This window comes from Equus asinus, chromosome 28, assembly GCF_041296235.1.
Source record: "Equus asinus isolate D_3611 breed Donkey chromosome 28, EquAss-T2T_v2, whole genome shotgun sequence".
Classification (NCBI taxonomy): domain Eukaryota; kingdom Metazoa; phylum Chordata; class Mammalia; order Perissodactyla; family Equidae; genus Equus; species Equus asinus.
Window position 1 is genome coordinate 45,425,327 of NC_091817.1, and position 15,874 is coordinate 45,441,200.

At 44.5% G+C, this 15,874-nt stretch overlaps 1 protein-coding gene across 3 annotated transcripts in view; it reads left to right on the top strand.

The window, feature by feature from the left end:
- CDH13 (cadherin 13) overlaps positions 1-15,874 on the top strand; it is a 990,441-nt gene that overhangs the window by 423,118 nt on the left and 551,449 nt on the right. The gene's annotated exons all lie outside the window — the stretch shown is intronic.

Below are 15,874 nucleotides of genomic sequence, written 5' to 3' on the forward strand. Positions count from 1 at the left end.
ATAGAGATCCAGGTGTAGAGCATTCTTGGGTGAGGGTACAGCAAGTGCAAAGGCCCTGAGGTAGGAATGTTTATGGTCAAAGAACATCAAGGAGATTAACTTACCTGGAGTGGAGTGAGCAAAGGGCAGAATTGTAGGAGACGAGATTGGAGGATGAAGGATGTGGATCAGATTGAATAGAGTCGCACAGGCCATTGTAATGATCTTGCCTTTCACTCTGATAAAATGGCAAGCCACAGGATGCCCTGAGTGAAGGAATGACCAAGGCAGGAGCCATGTTTTATAAATGATGAACCAGTGTTGGAACAGACTTCATTCTCATATCCCTCGCAGGAACCCTAGGTGGGCAGGATTATCTCACTCATGTCAGAGGTGAGGAAACTGATGATCAGAGAAGAGCAGTAATCTCCCTAATGTCATGCAGTGTTGGCAGCAGAGGCAGGCTAGAAACCAAGACTCCCCAACTTTTAGTCCCAGAAGTCTTCCTACAGCAGGCAGAAGCTGAGCTCCACTCATGTTCCCAGGTGGAAGCCAGTGGTCCTCTTCACCATTTCCCGCGTCTGATTCAGCCTTTGTCTACCTTCCCTGGGTTCTTCCCCTCCTGTGTCTAACAAGCTTTGATGCACCCTCTAGTAAGAACTCAGGGCTAGCTCATGCCAGGTGGGTAGCACCAGGGTAGAATAGACTGGACAGTACCTTCATGTCAGCTAGGAACACCCATCCCCTCGAGGGTCACAGCCCCCATGGGGTTATGGCTGCATAACACAGGGTGAATTGCAGCCCTCACCCACCTCATCCAAGAGGCTTTGTGCAGTGCACAACCTTCACCACTATAAATGGCAGCATGACACTTCCTTAAGAACTTTTGTAATTTGCACATCATGTAACATCGTGGGAATCACATAATAGGGATTCAGGGAGTCATGGCTGATTGAATTCTTCCAATCATGATTAAGATCCTCCATATGTCAGCTCATGGTAAAGGACATATGCTAAGTTGTTTCCAAAATATTTTTTGAGCACCCACTATTTGCCAGACACTAGTCCAGGCACTGGAGGTATAGCAACAAAAAACTGACAAAACTCCCAGTATTAATAGGGCTTGTATTCTAGTGGAGGAGACAAATAGTAAATTAAATAAATCAGTATAAGTATGCTTGACTATTATCTTGCAAAGAAGAGAAAAACAAAGCATGGAAGGGAGTGTGAAGTTTTAGTGAGAGAGAGAGAGATGCTAGGTAGAGTGGCCAGGGCAGGCTTCACAGAGAAAGTGACTTTTGAGTAAAGATCTGAGTGAAGTGAAGAGATCCTGTGATATATAGAATAACGGCCCCCGAGATGTCCACATCCCGACCCTTGGAACCCATGAATGTTATCTTACAGGGCGAAAGAGACTCCGCAGCTGTGATTAAATTAAGGATTCTGAGATGGGGAGATTATCCTGGTGGGGCTAATGTAATCACAAGAGCTTTTATAAGAGGGAGGCGGGAGGCCAGAGCCAGAGAAAGATTTGAAGATGCTACACTGCTGGATTTGAAGACGGAGGAAAGAGCCAGAGGCCAAGACATGTGGGAGTCCTCTAGAAAGTGGGAAAGGCAAGGAAACAGAATGTCCTCCCGAGCCCCAGGAAGAAACACAGCCCTGACAACACTTTAGCGAGTGAGACCTGTCTGGGATACCTGGCCCCTAGAACTGTAAGATAATAAATTTGTGTTGTTTTAAGCCACTAAATTTGTTACAGCAGTCATAGGGAATTAATACAGCAATGCTGTAAATACCTGGGGGAAGACATTCTAGGCAGGGCGAGCAGGAAGTGGAACATGCCTGGCGTGCTCTGGAAGGCACCTGTGACTGGGCTGGCCCAGAGTGAGTCAGGGGAACTTGAGAAAACAGAGGGCAGGGGGCAGGGGGCAGATTACATAAAACATTGGAGGTCAGTACAAGGACATTGGTTTTACTCCAAGTGCTGTGAGGCCCCACTGGAGGAATGAAGCAGAGAAGTGATGTCATCCAGTTCATGGATTTTTTATTTTATTTTATTTTGGTGAGGAAGATTGGCCCTGAGCTAACATCTCTTGCCAACATTCCTCTTTTTCTGCTTAAGGAAGATTGTCACTGAGCTAATATCTGTGCCGATCTTCCTCTACTTTCTATGTGGGATGCCACCACAGCATGGCCTGATGGGCAGTGTGTAGGTCTGTACCTGGGATCCAAACCCACAAAGCCCAGGCTGCCAAAGCAGAGCACATAGGCTTAACCACTACACCACCAGGCTGGCCCCCAGTTCATGTTTCAATGGGATTACTCTGGTTGCTGTGGGGGTGGAATAGGGGGTGTGGGGGCAAGAGCAGAATCTGGGGGACCAGAAAGGAGACTTTTGCTATAAGCCACAAAAAGAGGGTGTGGGCTTAGACCAGGTTGGTGGCAGCTGGGAGTGGGTAGGAGAGAGAGAAACAGTCCATTCTGAATGTCTTTTGAAGATGGAGCTCATGGATCCAATAAACAATAAATGTGGTACAAGTAAGTTTAACTAGAAAAGATCCTGAATAAAATTCTTTTGGTAATTAAAACTTTATCGTGGAAAGATAGCGGATGCAGGAGGCAAGAGGTAGAGTGGATAATAGTGTGAGCTCCAAGTAAATTGGTCTGGGTTCATATCCTGGCTCTTCCACTCACCAGAACGATGTCCTTGAGCAAGTTGTTTTGCTTTTCTGGGCTTCCATGTTCTCATCTGTAGCATGGGAGTGTAACGGTACCTGCATCACAGAGAGTGTGTGAGCATTAAGGGAGAAAAGTGTTTGTGAGACAGTGTGTAACTCATAGTAAGTGCTCAAAAAAGTCTCTCTTGTCATCTAGACTTCATTGATTTTCAAAGATACTTTCCTATTTATCAAATGCTGAAGAATTTAATGGGGAGAAGTATTTGAAAACAAATGAGATCACTCCTTTCCTGTGGGGCAAGTTCACACAATAGCTGGGATGCTAACATATTTCTCTTGGTCCCATAATAGATTTTTCTAAGCTCCGTTATCAAATAGCTGCCATATTTGTCAATCTTGACTTTGAAAAAGGAGCCTGATCCTTCAGTCTTTTAAGGAAAAATGAGTATTATACGGCAATTGAATATTTAACACACTCTCCTCTTTTTTAAGCATTTGTTGTTTTAACCATCCTAACATCAAAACCAGTGGACGCGGGGAAACCTCAGATGTTGGGGAATATCAAATGTGGTCTTTTTTTTGCCTTTTTCCTGGTGGATCTGACACACTTTGAAACCTTCAAAGGCCACAGAAATCAATGACGTGGGAGACAGACGACATTGCGTACATCATTGTCAAGATGAATTTATTAATGTAAACGGCATAGTGTAGGAAAGCAGCTGGGGCTGAATTAAAATGGGAGGATCTGTAATCTGACAAAAAACACAGAACAAAGGGAGGAGAGAGACACAGGCTGATGAAAGACACTGCTGATTCGGGACTTCACTGAAGAGAGCTACATAAAAGGGATATCGTCGTGTAAGTAGGTTAATGTAACCCTGGTGTCTTAATTAAAATGTCTCTAACAAAAGAGGAAGAGGAATAGTACTGGAAGTTTGGGAGAGGCTTCAGTGAAAGAGAAGAAATTTACAGAATGGGGAAGAAGAGGATAATTTAGGTTAAATATTGAGACTCACTTCCTCAGCAAAATAATCTTGAATTCCAATCCTAAAGGATATTTAAAAATTGGTTGGACAAAGGAGGCAGTTGACTCTGGCAGCTAGTGTGGGAAATAGCTTTCTAATTTTAGAGTTTGCAGCCATAACATCAAGAAGTTAACAACCGAAAACAAAGCAAGCAGATAAAAATGGGAGGAACAAGGATCTCAAAAACAGACCAAATCCCGAGAATGAGTCCTGGTAATGAGTGCTTCCTTTTCCTAAATATCAGGACATTGCTTTAAATCTCCTCCCTCTGTGATTGTATTTGAGACGGGAACATGCCATTCCTAAGGGGAGAGTTGACTTCACTCCTGATGTTGGGGAAGCTTGGTTTGGGGCCCTCCCTGGATACCCATTAGATTCTGCCCACGAAGCTGGGTTTTTCTAAGGGTGGAAAAGCAAAGAAGCACCCTTTTCAAATGTTTTACATTTGATAAAGTCATGCACTGTTTTCCTTTGAGTCCAACCTAGAATAACCCAGCGACATCCGTCACCCTCCAATCTCTCCTTGAGCCCCGCACAAGTGAGGTCAAGCCTCATTGCAGGGTGGCTGGGCCATGATGTCCACAGCAGGTCCTGTCTTCGGCCAGTTAATGAGGCACTTCAGCTGTGAGGGAGCGGGGGATGGGTGTCCCTTCCAATCTGATGATTAAATGCATCAGGTGTTAAGTAAGAGCGCAAGGTTTTTCTCTTCTCTGAGGTCGTCTTAGGGAGTAGAAAACTCAAAATCTCCTGAAAAAAGAAGAAAAGAGATACTACAACTTACCTTCTGATGTTAGATAGCATTTATTAAACAGATAAATATTTATTAAATAGATAATCATTGTTCAAGTTTGAAGAATGAAGCCTGTATCTGCATACTAATGGGATCTGGCAGAAGAAACTCGAAGTTAATAGAAACTATCTAGAAACCACCATCTAAGCTGAGCTAGAGAACGACACACGTAATATGTAATAGTTGCTTACTATTGTGTGTGTGTGTGTGTGTGTGTGTGTACGCATCTGTCTGCGTGGTATCAGGCAGGTAGAGAGGACTAGAAGTGAGTGAGGGAAGAAGAGTATCTTGGAGGAACAGCACAAATAAAGTCATGATAGAGCCTGGCCTGTTTGGGCAAAGGCAGTATGGTTGGAACTATAGGCATTATGGCCAGAGAGATATGTTTGGACCACTTGGGAATGCCCTGCCATGAGGACAGCTAATCTGTCTCGAGGGGTAACTGGGGGTTTTGTAATATGTCACAGGTCCTTTAAAATGTTCACAACCTTTGACCTAGTAGTCCATCCTAAGGAATCCTTATTAGAGGATTATTAACGAAAGTTAGCAAATAAGACTCTATATACAATGATATTTTATTTGCCTTTTGTTCATGATAACAAAGAATTGGGGGCACCTAAACGTATGAGCATAACAACGGGAATGGTTAAATATGTGCTGAGACAGCCACACACTGTGTTGTGCAGCTACTAAAGTTGTGTTTACAGAATTTGTGACATGAAAGGGAAGAAAGCTTGGCATTTATCACTAGGTTCAAAAAGCAAGATACAAAAGTGTTCAGACCATTAAATTTCAACTTAAGCAAAAAGCATATTAAAACGTAGAAGGTAGGACACAGAAATGCTATTCTGTTTGTGCAATGCAGGGTTGTGAGTAAGTGAATTCATTTTTTTTTTTCTGATTCTAAGTAGAATAGGTTCATTATAGAAACTTTAGAAAATAGATTAAAATACTACTTGCTCTCAAATTCTTATCAGAGTACGTACTTCTGGGGAGCCCAGAGTAAGAGTGTTGTGGTCCTGTGATTCCACTGTCCAGTGGGCTCACGCATAAAAGGAAACAGTAAATCATGAAGAACCCATCCGTGGGCTTCAGTAGAGCAGGTAAAACGCGATGACCATGGCAGACAACATGGTCTTCGAGAATGAAGGGGTGCATGCCAGGGAAAATCCCCAGGTGTAATCTATAGAAGTTGGCAACCACTTAGGAGGACGATATGGTGGCCGCAAAATAGAGCCCCCGTAGGATCTAAGTGTCTAGTCCTTCAGCAGCTGGGAACAAGGAGGCAGGAAACCTCGTGGGTTTTGGCAGGAGCGGGTGGGCAGGAGAAGACTCACAACTTGGTCCAGGACACGTTGAGTGTGAGGTGCCTGTAGGATAGTCACGTATCATTTATTGTGGAACTTCCACGGGGAAACCATATAGCAAGCACCCACTGAACTGAAAAGAATTGTTTCTCCACGTGCGGATTTTCTACCGGGGGCCTTCCGTAAAGGCTGATCACGCATTTATGAGCTTATGCAGACCAGAGAGCGTGGGATCTGGGGTACATGCTCCCACAGCTAGAGTACATATTCAAATTAATACAGCTGTTGAGGCAGGAGTACATGTGTGTATTAGAAAAACAAGCCCATCTGTAAAACTCTGCAAGATGCCTCCAGGTGTTCAGAAGTAGCTATTTAGCATGAATATTTTATCAATGCCAGAGCACATAGAAGGAAATTGTATCCATTATATTTCCATCACCATCACACATGGTTGAATGGACCTCTGACTCAAGAATCTAAACATGTTTAAAACATTTTTCACCTCCAATGAAACTAGCAAGCCTGGGTTTGCGTTGTTATTCCTCCTGCTAGATTCACGAAATATTAGGGAGGCAACTGCGTCTTGGAAGTGGTTTGGCAAATTTTCATCCAAAGTGTATGCTCTGTTTTCTTTTTTAACTAGCAGTTCAGAGGTGAGGAAGTTGACATCTCAGATCAAGTGTCTGAATATATGTCTGCTGGGGGAGAGTTTGTTATTTTAGCTGTATTTTATTTTCAAGTTCAACTTTTCAAATGTAGGGATGGCTTAAGGATAACAAATAGCAGGAAAGAAAGCCTGTTTAAGAAAATGTGTTCTCCAGGGCTGGCCCCTCAGCTCTGAGAGGGCAGGGTCAAAGGCAAGGTCAGATGCTGGACTTTTGTTTAAAACCATTCAGTGGCTTCTCATGGTCCTCAGCATTCAGAACAATCCTATGAGGACGGTAGAGGTCTGGCCTCGCCTCCCATCCCAGCCTCTTCTAGAGTTTCTTGGAGCCCAACTCGCTCTGCTCTAGCCCTTCTGGTCTTTGGCCATCTTCTGCCTCTGTGCTTTCTCTTGTGCTCATTCCTAGGCCTGGATCCTTCCTCCTCCTTTATCTGGATGAATTCCACTTCACCTTGAGCTTTCAGTTTAATTGTCATTTCTTCTTTAAAGTGGGTGAATTTTCTAAAAATTTTCTGTAGATTCAGTTACTTCGCAAAGCATTGAGAACCTTAGGATGAAAGAATCCGAACTGAGTGTGGCAGCTCTATTGTTACAGAGAAGATCTCTATATGGAAGAGGACATCAAAGCAGAATCATAGGAATCCTATTCACTTATTTATTAGATGAAACTATGGAGCAAATACTCTGAACAGGTTGCTATGCCAAACCCACTACCCAGATTATCCAAATTCTTACAACCCTCTATATTCATTTAATACTTTTTTCATTTAATACTATTTTAAAAATACGTTCTGGACACCTGCTATATACCCAGCCTTGGGCTAGTCACCAAGGGGCACAGCGCAAACCTGGAAGACGTGGTGCCTGCCCTCATGGGGCCAGTAAACTTGTATGGAAGACAAAAGTTGATAAACTAATGGCAGTGAATGAATGTGTAATCAGATGCTGAGACAGGGGCCCCGGATAGAAAGGGCAAGCTGCAGGCAATCCTCGTAGCGAAAGAGACTGAAGAAGCCTGGAAGCGGTGCTTGAGCTAAGAGTAGAAGGATGGGGAGGGGTCAAGCAGGCACCAGAGGGGAGGGCCAAGGAGGGACATTCCTAGGTGAAAAGCCCACAGGTGAGCATTTACCACCTGAGCATCCTGAGGGGGCTTGTGTAGCAGAAGCAGAGCCAAGAAGACACTGAAGGTACTTGAGGTCTGAGATGTCATTGGAGGCCAAACAGACTGGCGCTCCCAGGCCTTGGTAACATTAGAGCCCTTATCCTTTAGCAACGGGCAGCAAATAGGGAATTAATGAGGGGAAGGAGAATGTTTTAAAAGGTCTTTCTGACCGCTGGACAGAGAAGTTCTGGAGTCACCACCCAGGTTGCATTAATTTATTAATGGTGATAATTATTCAGATACTCTGCTACTGGACCTTCCAATGCAAAGTTTCTCGTTTTTATATTGGCCATCCCCAAAGTCCCTGATGATGGCTTTCGTTACTGGAAAAGTTGTTGCTGATATCACTGGTGGTTACTTCTAGAAAAACATGCGTGCATGAGGATTCTAGGAAACAGTGGCTTGCACCCATTTCTCAGCTGTACACCAGCAGCCCTTGACAAGCGTGAGTGGCATAATTTACAATAGCAGGTTGGCTTTACTCCACCCTATGGGTCCACCAGCCATCATCTCCCCACAACCCTACCTTTAAAATCAGCTTCATAACATCCACTACCATGCCATCAGGTAATATGTGGGACTAATGGGCAATTTCCGCATCATCCCATTTTATTGTCAGCATAACTCTGAGCAGTAAACCTACAGCAGATGACTCAGCTCGGCTGACATTTGGCCTCCAGAATATTGAGGAAATAGATAGTTGGAAATGAAGCAAGCTTAGTATCTTGGCTCTCCAACCTCCTAAATTTACTCCTGAAAGTTTGGGTTTGTTGACTGTTTCTTCCTTAAGTAGGCAAACTTCAGCCCCAGGAGGTGATAAAGCAAACTTTAAATCTTGCCCCAGGTACAGAAAAGCTGGCTGAACCATGCATTTGATTACATACAAAATGCTAACTGAGAAGCACAGAGCTCTCCTCCTAGCAGCTTTCAGCACAATGAAATCAGCCACAAGAAGGGAATAAATTGGAGATTGATTTCTGCAGTTCCATTCATTTGCAGAAATTTGCAGCCAATTAAGCTGCTCCTCTGCAGTATAGGTAGCTGCTCCTTTTAGCCAGAGGCTGGTTGAGATTTGCTCTCCATCCTCTGCAAATGTATAGTTGTGATTCTCCAGGTACACTTGGGTAAACAGGGCTAAGTGACTCTCTCCAGGCACAGAGCTGGTCACTAGCAGCAGCCCTGGGGAGGCGAATAGCATCCTGCTTAGATCAGGGGGCTCTGGGTCATAGACGTCTGGGTTCCCATCTCTCACTTGACCTAAGTCACTTTGGACAAGCCTCTTACATCTTTGAATCTCATGAAAACAGGCATAGTGGTCCTGTGAGTTGTGGAATGGATTAAATGAGATAATATTACCGTGTGCCTAGCATGGTGCCTGACACATAATAACTACTCAGTAAATGGCAGTATTTCCTATGGCAGACTCGATGAATCCAGGACAAGGATGCCAAGTATATCTTAGGATTAGAAAGATGAGAAAGAAATAGGCTTTGTGACTTTGAAACTTGAGTCTGGAACACAAGCTTCAAAATCGTCAAAGGGATAATCCTCAGGATCCTTCAGCCTGACGTGAAATTCAAACCCAAAGCTTCACACCTTTGCAGGACACCAGTAAAGCCTCCCTGGTGCCTGGGAAGCACATCCGACCTTCTCACCTCCATCTACTAGCCTGTCCACAGCCAGGCCAGTTGACCGCTGGAGTCTCAGCCAGCACTGCCCTCCCTTAACTTCACCTTGGCCAGAGACAAACGCTTCCAGCTTCTGCCACGCTTTGCCTTCTTAAAATATCCCCTCTTAGCTCACAATTTTGCTCAAAAGCTGCAAAAGTAGGAGAGAGAACAAAGGCAGAGGCTTGTGCTTTCTTTATAACGCCATTGCTATTTTTCCCTCTCATTTATTACCTAATGCAAAGACAGGAACCGGGAGATGGAGGGAGAAGGAAGAAGGTATATGAGTTCTCTGGTCATTTCTTGCCCATCTGAGTCTTGGTTCATGAAGACCCTCCGACACGTGGCCAAACGGGTCCATGCTTCTTTCTGGCCTTGCGTTCAGTGTGAAGGGAGCAGGTTGTTCCTCCCAACTCTCACCGCCTTCCTGGGATGGCTGGCTGGAAGACTTTTAAGCCCTCAGCTGGGTGTGGTGGGAGGGGGCAGCAACAGCCAAAGCCTGGAGTATGGCTCCAACCATAGAACCCCAGTCTGGGTCCAAACCTTTCTGTTCCTCTTCACTTGTGGAGCACCTTGTCCTTTTAGTGTCTATTCTGGGCACCTTGCCTTGATGAATGTCATAGGTGGCTCCCCTGGGAACAAACCTTGTGACTCGGAGATCTGTGTGGAGGAGGTTTATTGGGAAGGGGTCTTGGCATCCACACCTGTAGGGTAGTAAAGGCAGCAGGATAGGCAGGGGCAGGAGGTTGATTGAGGAGTAATTGACAGCAGTTACAATGGAGGTCTCAGCCATCACAAGGCCAGTGGGGACTTTGGAGGCCCCTGAGCATGGGCCCACCCGGAGGCCAGGGGGCCAGGCCTTTACACACCCCTTACCAGTCATTGGATGTCAGCTGCAGCCCTCTCTGCTTCACAATCTTCATATCAGCTATGAAATGGAGGTGGAGTCCTGAAAATACTATGGAAACATATTGGGATTCCCTGTTGTGAAATGTCCAAAGAAGGCAAATGTGTACAGAGAGAAAGTGGATTCATGGCAGCCAGTGATAGGGGCTTAGCACACGGGGGTGACTGCATATGGGCACGAGGTTTCTTTTTGAGATGATGGAAATGTTCTAAAATTAGATTGTGGTGATGATTGAACAACTCTGTAAATTTCCTGATTATCACAGCATTGCACACTTAAAACAGGTGAATTTAATGGCACTTAAACTCTACCTAGATAATACTTGAAAAATATTGTGGGAAGTAAAGAGGGTAGAAGAACTCCAGCCACAGAAAGTTGACCCAACTTTCCTTTTCCCCGAATCAAATACTCAGATTTGCATTTTAGGAGGAACCTCAGGGCCCTGTGAAGACAGGGTTGGGAAAAGAAAATAAAACAACAAATCAGCATTTCTTTACTTTTACTCCTTTAAATCTATTCTCCACAAAGCAGCCAGCATGATTATGCTTCCTTTAAGTGGGCTTATGTCATTCCTCAGCTTAAAACTCTCCCATGACTCACGTCTCATGCAGAGTACCAGCCAGAGTCCTCTCTGCTGTCTACACAGCTGGCCCTCCAGGATCTGAATTCCCTTTACCGGGCTCCTGGTCTGTCTCCCCCAGTCACCCTGCTGGCCACCTGGGCTGCCTCCCTGCAGCTCAGACACGCTGGAGATGTTCCTGCTGCCTGGCAGTCGCCCCTCCCCATGCCCACACTGCTCCCTCCCTCCCGCATCCTCCTTGCCACCTTCCCAGTGCTTCCTCTCCTTGGCCTCCCCGCCCGCCTGAAATGTCAGCATCCACTGCCCGTGAGCGTGTTCAGTCCCCCTCCCGGCTCCTTTGTTCCCTGTGCCATTGTTCTGTTCATGGTCTCTCTCCTCCCTCTAGAATGTAAGCTCCATGAGGTTGGGGGGTGGGCGGGTTGTCTCTCTCGTGCACTGCCCTTTCCCAGATGCCTAGGATTACTCCTGGCGGGGAGAAAAGTCTCCACAGGTTGTTTTTGAAGAAATGAATGAATGAATGAATGAATGAATCTGAATCCACTCTTTCTCCCCTTTTCACATTCTTCATTTCTTTCTGCATCCCTCTTTCCCTTGCCCCCCAGCCCCTTCCCGGCCCCTCCCCATTGCAGAGGTCTCCTCTTTATTTCCAGGACATTCTTTGGGACTGTGTGATGTGACACCCCCAGGTAGCGTGAAACTTGCTTTTAATGTGCTGACAACTTCTCCTGAGACTGAGAAACAGGGAGGAAAGCAAATGAGATTGTAAACCCAAATACCCTACCACAGAAAGGCAAAGGTCCCGGTTAGCCCACAGGAGACAAGAGATGTTTATATAAGGGCGACAATTCTCCTGTAATAAAATCCAGCAGGAGGGAGTCTCCCCAAGGACACACTAATGCCCCTTTGACTTAAGCAAGATTGGATGAGGCTGCTGCAGGCCTCCGGCTCTTTCAGGCTCCAAGATGCTGACAGATCATTGTCCAGTGACTGCAAAGTTGTAGGGAGGGTCCCACAGGAGGCACATGCCTCGAGTGTTTGTGTGCATGTTCCTGTGCCTGAGGAAACCATCTTGGTTTGAAGTGGGAAAGCGTGCGGTATGTGTCCTTGGGTCTAGGCTTGTGATGTGTGTCTGTTGTGTGTACATTTGTTCATGAGTATGTGTATGTATGTGACAGTGTATGCATGTGACCCTATCAAATGCATGTTGGGGGTGTGTGTGCGCACACATGCATGTGTGCATGAGTGCTTGTGTTTGACGGAAGAGAATTTTGATGTCAGTATGCATGCGTCTGGTGAATCTGGAAATCTGGAGGTGGCTGTGTGTCTACACGTGTCTGTGTTTAAGATCTAGCCTCAGGCCACCCACAGCTGAATTACTCACTCCTAAAAGCAACTGAGTGGCTTGTCTTCATTTCCTCACTTCTGCTGTCCTGGTATTAATAAGACCCATCCTTCACTTTTGTGCTGTTCTTCAGAGAGCACAGACTGCTTCCACGCACAATTTCTCATTTCATTCTGATAACCAAGAGTACAGGCAAGCTATCCTCCTTTACAGATGAGAAATCCCCCTTAAAACCCTCTGTGTCCTCCTCAAGGAAAGCAGCTTTCATCCTCCTTTCTCGGGCTGACTGTGCTCCTGATCCACTCACTCCCCAGCTCCTTCAGGCACCTGTCTCCATCAGTTACATCCTCCATTCTGCATCTTCATTCACCCAACACCATGGCTTCCTTCCTCGGACCCCTTCCTCCTCAAGCCCAGCACCCTTCATGGTCTCCCCTTTCACTGACAAACTTCCTCCCATTTCTTTCTCTTCCTTACGTCCACAGTCCACACTCCTGATTGGTCGCTCTGACGCTCGACCCTCACACGCTCTTAACACTGCTCTTCCTAAAAGCATCATCACCTGTTCATCCTCAAGCCCCGCAGCCTCCTTCTAGCATTCAGCATTTCTTGGGAGGGATGTCTGGATTGTGTGATGTGGCCATGCACTCCTCCCTTTTTGAGATTCTCATCCCTTCAACCTTCTGATTTTCCTCCTTTTGCTACCTAACCTTTCTGTGGCCTCTGCTGGCCTTTTCAGAAACTTATTGAATGCTGAGTTCCTCCCTTTTCCCCCTCCACATAATGCAGATGAGGCCAGCTTCTCCTTCATGTCCAATCACTCTTGTACATGGGTGACTGTGACATTTCTCTCCCTCATTCATCTCTCCTCCTGAATGCCACTCTTTATACACTCTCTAAAAATCTCTGTTGGATGGCCAACAGCCCCTCAAGTCAACAAGTCTAGGGTACCCAGCATCTGTGCCCAGAACGGCTCTTTTTCTCTTTGCCCACTATCTTGGAGATGACAGCACAGAAGGCAGGGAGTCCTAACCCAGCCTCTCCTTTACCCTGATGTTCTGGTCTTTCCAAAACTCTTTTTCTTCTCCTATAAACATCTCTTGAGTTGGTCACATTCTTTGTACCCCCACTGCTTCTATTTTGTCTGTCGCTGAGGTTATGGCCACAGCCTGGTACAATCAGAGGCTTGATGTGCTGGATTGACAGATACAAACAGACACACAGTTGAACATAAACATGGTTACACACACACATGCCTATATTTGCATATGGTATATGATTGTCAGACAAATCAGATGCTATGGCTCCTACATGATCCAGTCACACAGAAGCACATGGCTTCAGAGCACACACACAAACTTATTAGCACAGCCCTGATCAAAGGTAGACATAGCTGCAAATACAAAAATAGACATTTGCTGACAAACACATTGTTATAGATATAAATCACAGACAAAGATAGAAGCAGAGGCACAGACATAGAAACATAGTCATGGGCCAGTATCTATTAAGATTCCTGCCACTGTAAGGCAAAAAGTTGAGTTGAGAGATAAAGGGTGTCTTGGTCCCAGTCATTCTTTAGCATGCCCAACGTGGCAGGCTAAGAGACTCCCGTGCACATGAAGGCTTCTCTACAATCAGCCACTCCCACCCCCACCCCACTCCCTTCCAGATGCTCCTTCCCATCCTGAGACAAGAACCTCTTGCCTCTCTTTTTAGGCACTTAGACCCTGGGGTTGACACAATTGTGCTTGTTGCCAAGCTTCTGGGAATCCATGAGAGTCAGGGAAATGGACTGGCAGCTGTGGGCTGTGCTAGCTGGTAAGCCGGGAGGACACCAGAAGTAGGAATGTGGGCTCAGGGACCTAACACGTAAGGGCAGCCATGAGGACAAAAATTCACAGGCTTGCAAACACAAACAAGCCCTTTGTGACGAACAATGGAAATTGACCATACAGATTGCTTTTCATTACTTTAGATACATTTGCACATATATTGTCATAATCAACTAAAGCCTACGTCTGCTTTCTTATAGAACAGAATCACCAATTGCTTACATTTGCACAGGACTTTAAATTTTTTCAAAGTGCTTTCCTAGACATTCTCTTGTCTGAGCCTCAAAACTTTTTTATTGTAAATGAGATTCATATATTGCACATATTTTACAGATTTCTATTCTTTTCCCATCCCCTAATAAACCAGCAGAATCTTCATAGATGTTATACATCAGTTTTTATGAATATAATCCCCTCTGTTTCTCATTGTCTTCTCATCATCTGTTCTACTCTCTCTTTCTTTATGCTATTTTTTGGTTGGTTGGGTTGTTTTTGGTTTGGTTTGATTTGGTTGGTTGATTAGCTGGGTTTTTTTGTTGCTGTTGTAGTTTTAAGCTTTTTGCTTTCTTCTCACTATCTTTTACACATACACACCCCGGTTTTCTGTCTTTGTCTGAATATTGATCCTTTGGTCTTCCTAGAGACCAAACAATCTTTTATTTGAACTCGTGCACTAAGATCTTGAATATTACTCTTCTATGCTTAATATGGTTTATATAAAATAGAAAATGCCCAATATGGTATTCTTTGTTTTCCTACACATTTTATCCTATGTATCTCTCTGCTAGTGAGGTGAATTGGAGCAACTTACGTAACCTCTCTGAACTTGGTATTCCTCACTGGTTAAAGTGGACTCAGATTTACTTGGGGGGTTATTGCAAACGTTAGAGCTGACACATGTAAAGTGCCTAGCACACTGGCCCACACACACTTATATTGTTAATCCTATGGTAGTTTGTAGTGGTGACCGTGGAAGCAGTCAAACGATAGCAGTGGGTAGAACATGGTCTTCACAACTGCCTTGTTGGTTCCTACCTAAGAGTGTTTCCCGCCGACGGACCCAAATTTAACCTTATCCTGCAGTTGAATATTTAGGTCATTTTCTCTTTTTGCCCCTTATAAATCATGTCATAAAAAACATCATCCTGCATATAGTTTTAATTCTTCTTTTGCATTTAGCATTTGGATGTATTCCTAGGAGTGAAATTACAGAGTGAAGGGATATATACGTTTGTAAAGTTCTTGATAAATAAATATTGCCCAATTGCTTTCCACAAGAGTACCGTCAATTCACACTCCCACCAAAATCAACAGAAAGACTATTTATAGATGCTTTCATAGCATTAGCTGGTCTTGTTTTCTGTTAGACTTTTCTTAGATAGATTTTCCTTTACAACTATGCCACATGCATACATATATAGGTATATCTGTGTATATATGTATAAGTGTAAGTGTCCATGTGCATATATACACACAAACCTGTATGCGCATTTATCCACACATATACATACACATCCTTTCATGGGGCCTGGGTCAGTGATGGTATTTAAACATCATTTGCCACATAATTTTAATAGGAGCCTGCTACCCGAAGTTTGAGGTGCTTACTTTTGATGATACATAAGATAATTTTATTTAGTATGTGGCATTGATTGAGATTGGTTTATATATTGCAAATGATATTCTATCTTCAGTTCTCTGATCAGATCAAGGAGGAAGTCTCATCTTGGTTCTAAAAACCCTTTAACACCCCTCTAGTCCTCTCTTATCTCCCATTTAAAAACAAGAACTCTTTTCCCCCTGAGTTTCTAGCTCAAATTTAATAACATCATTTGGTCTCCAGTGTGGTTATTTTATGTTTTTCTACATTTTATGAAAAGCAATATTGGTGCTCTATTTAAAATAATAATATAAAGTTTCTCTCTCTCTCTTAAA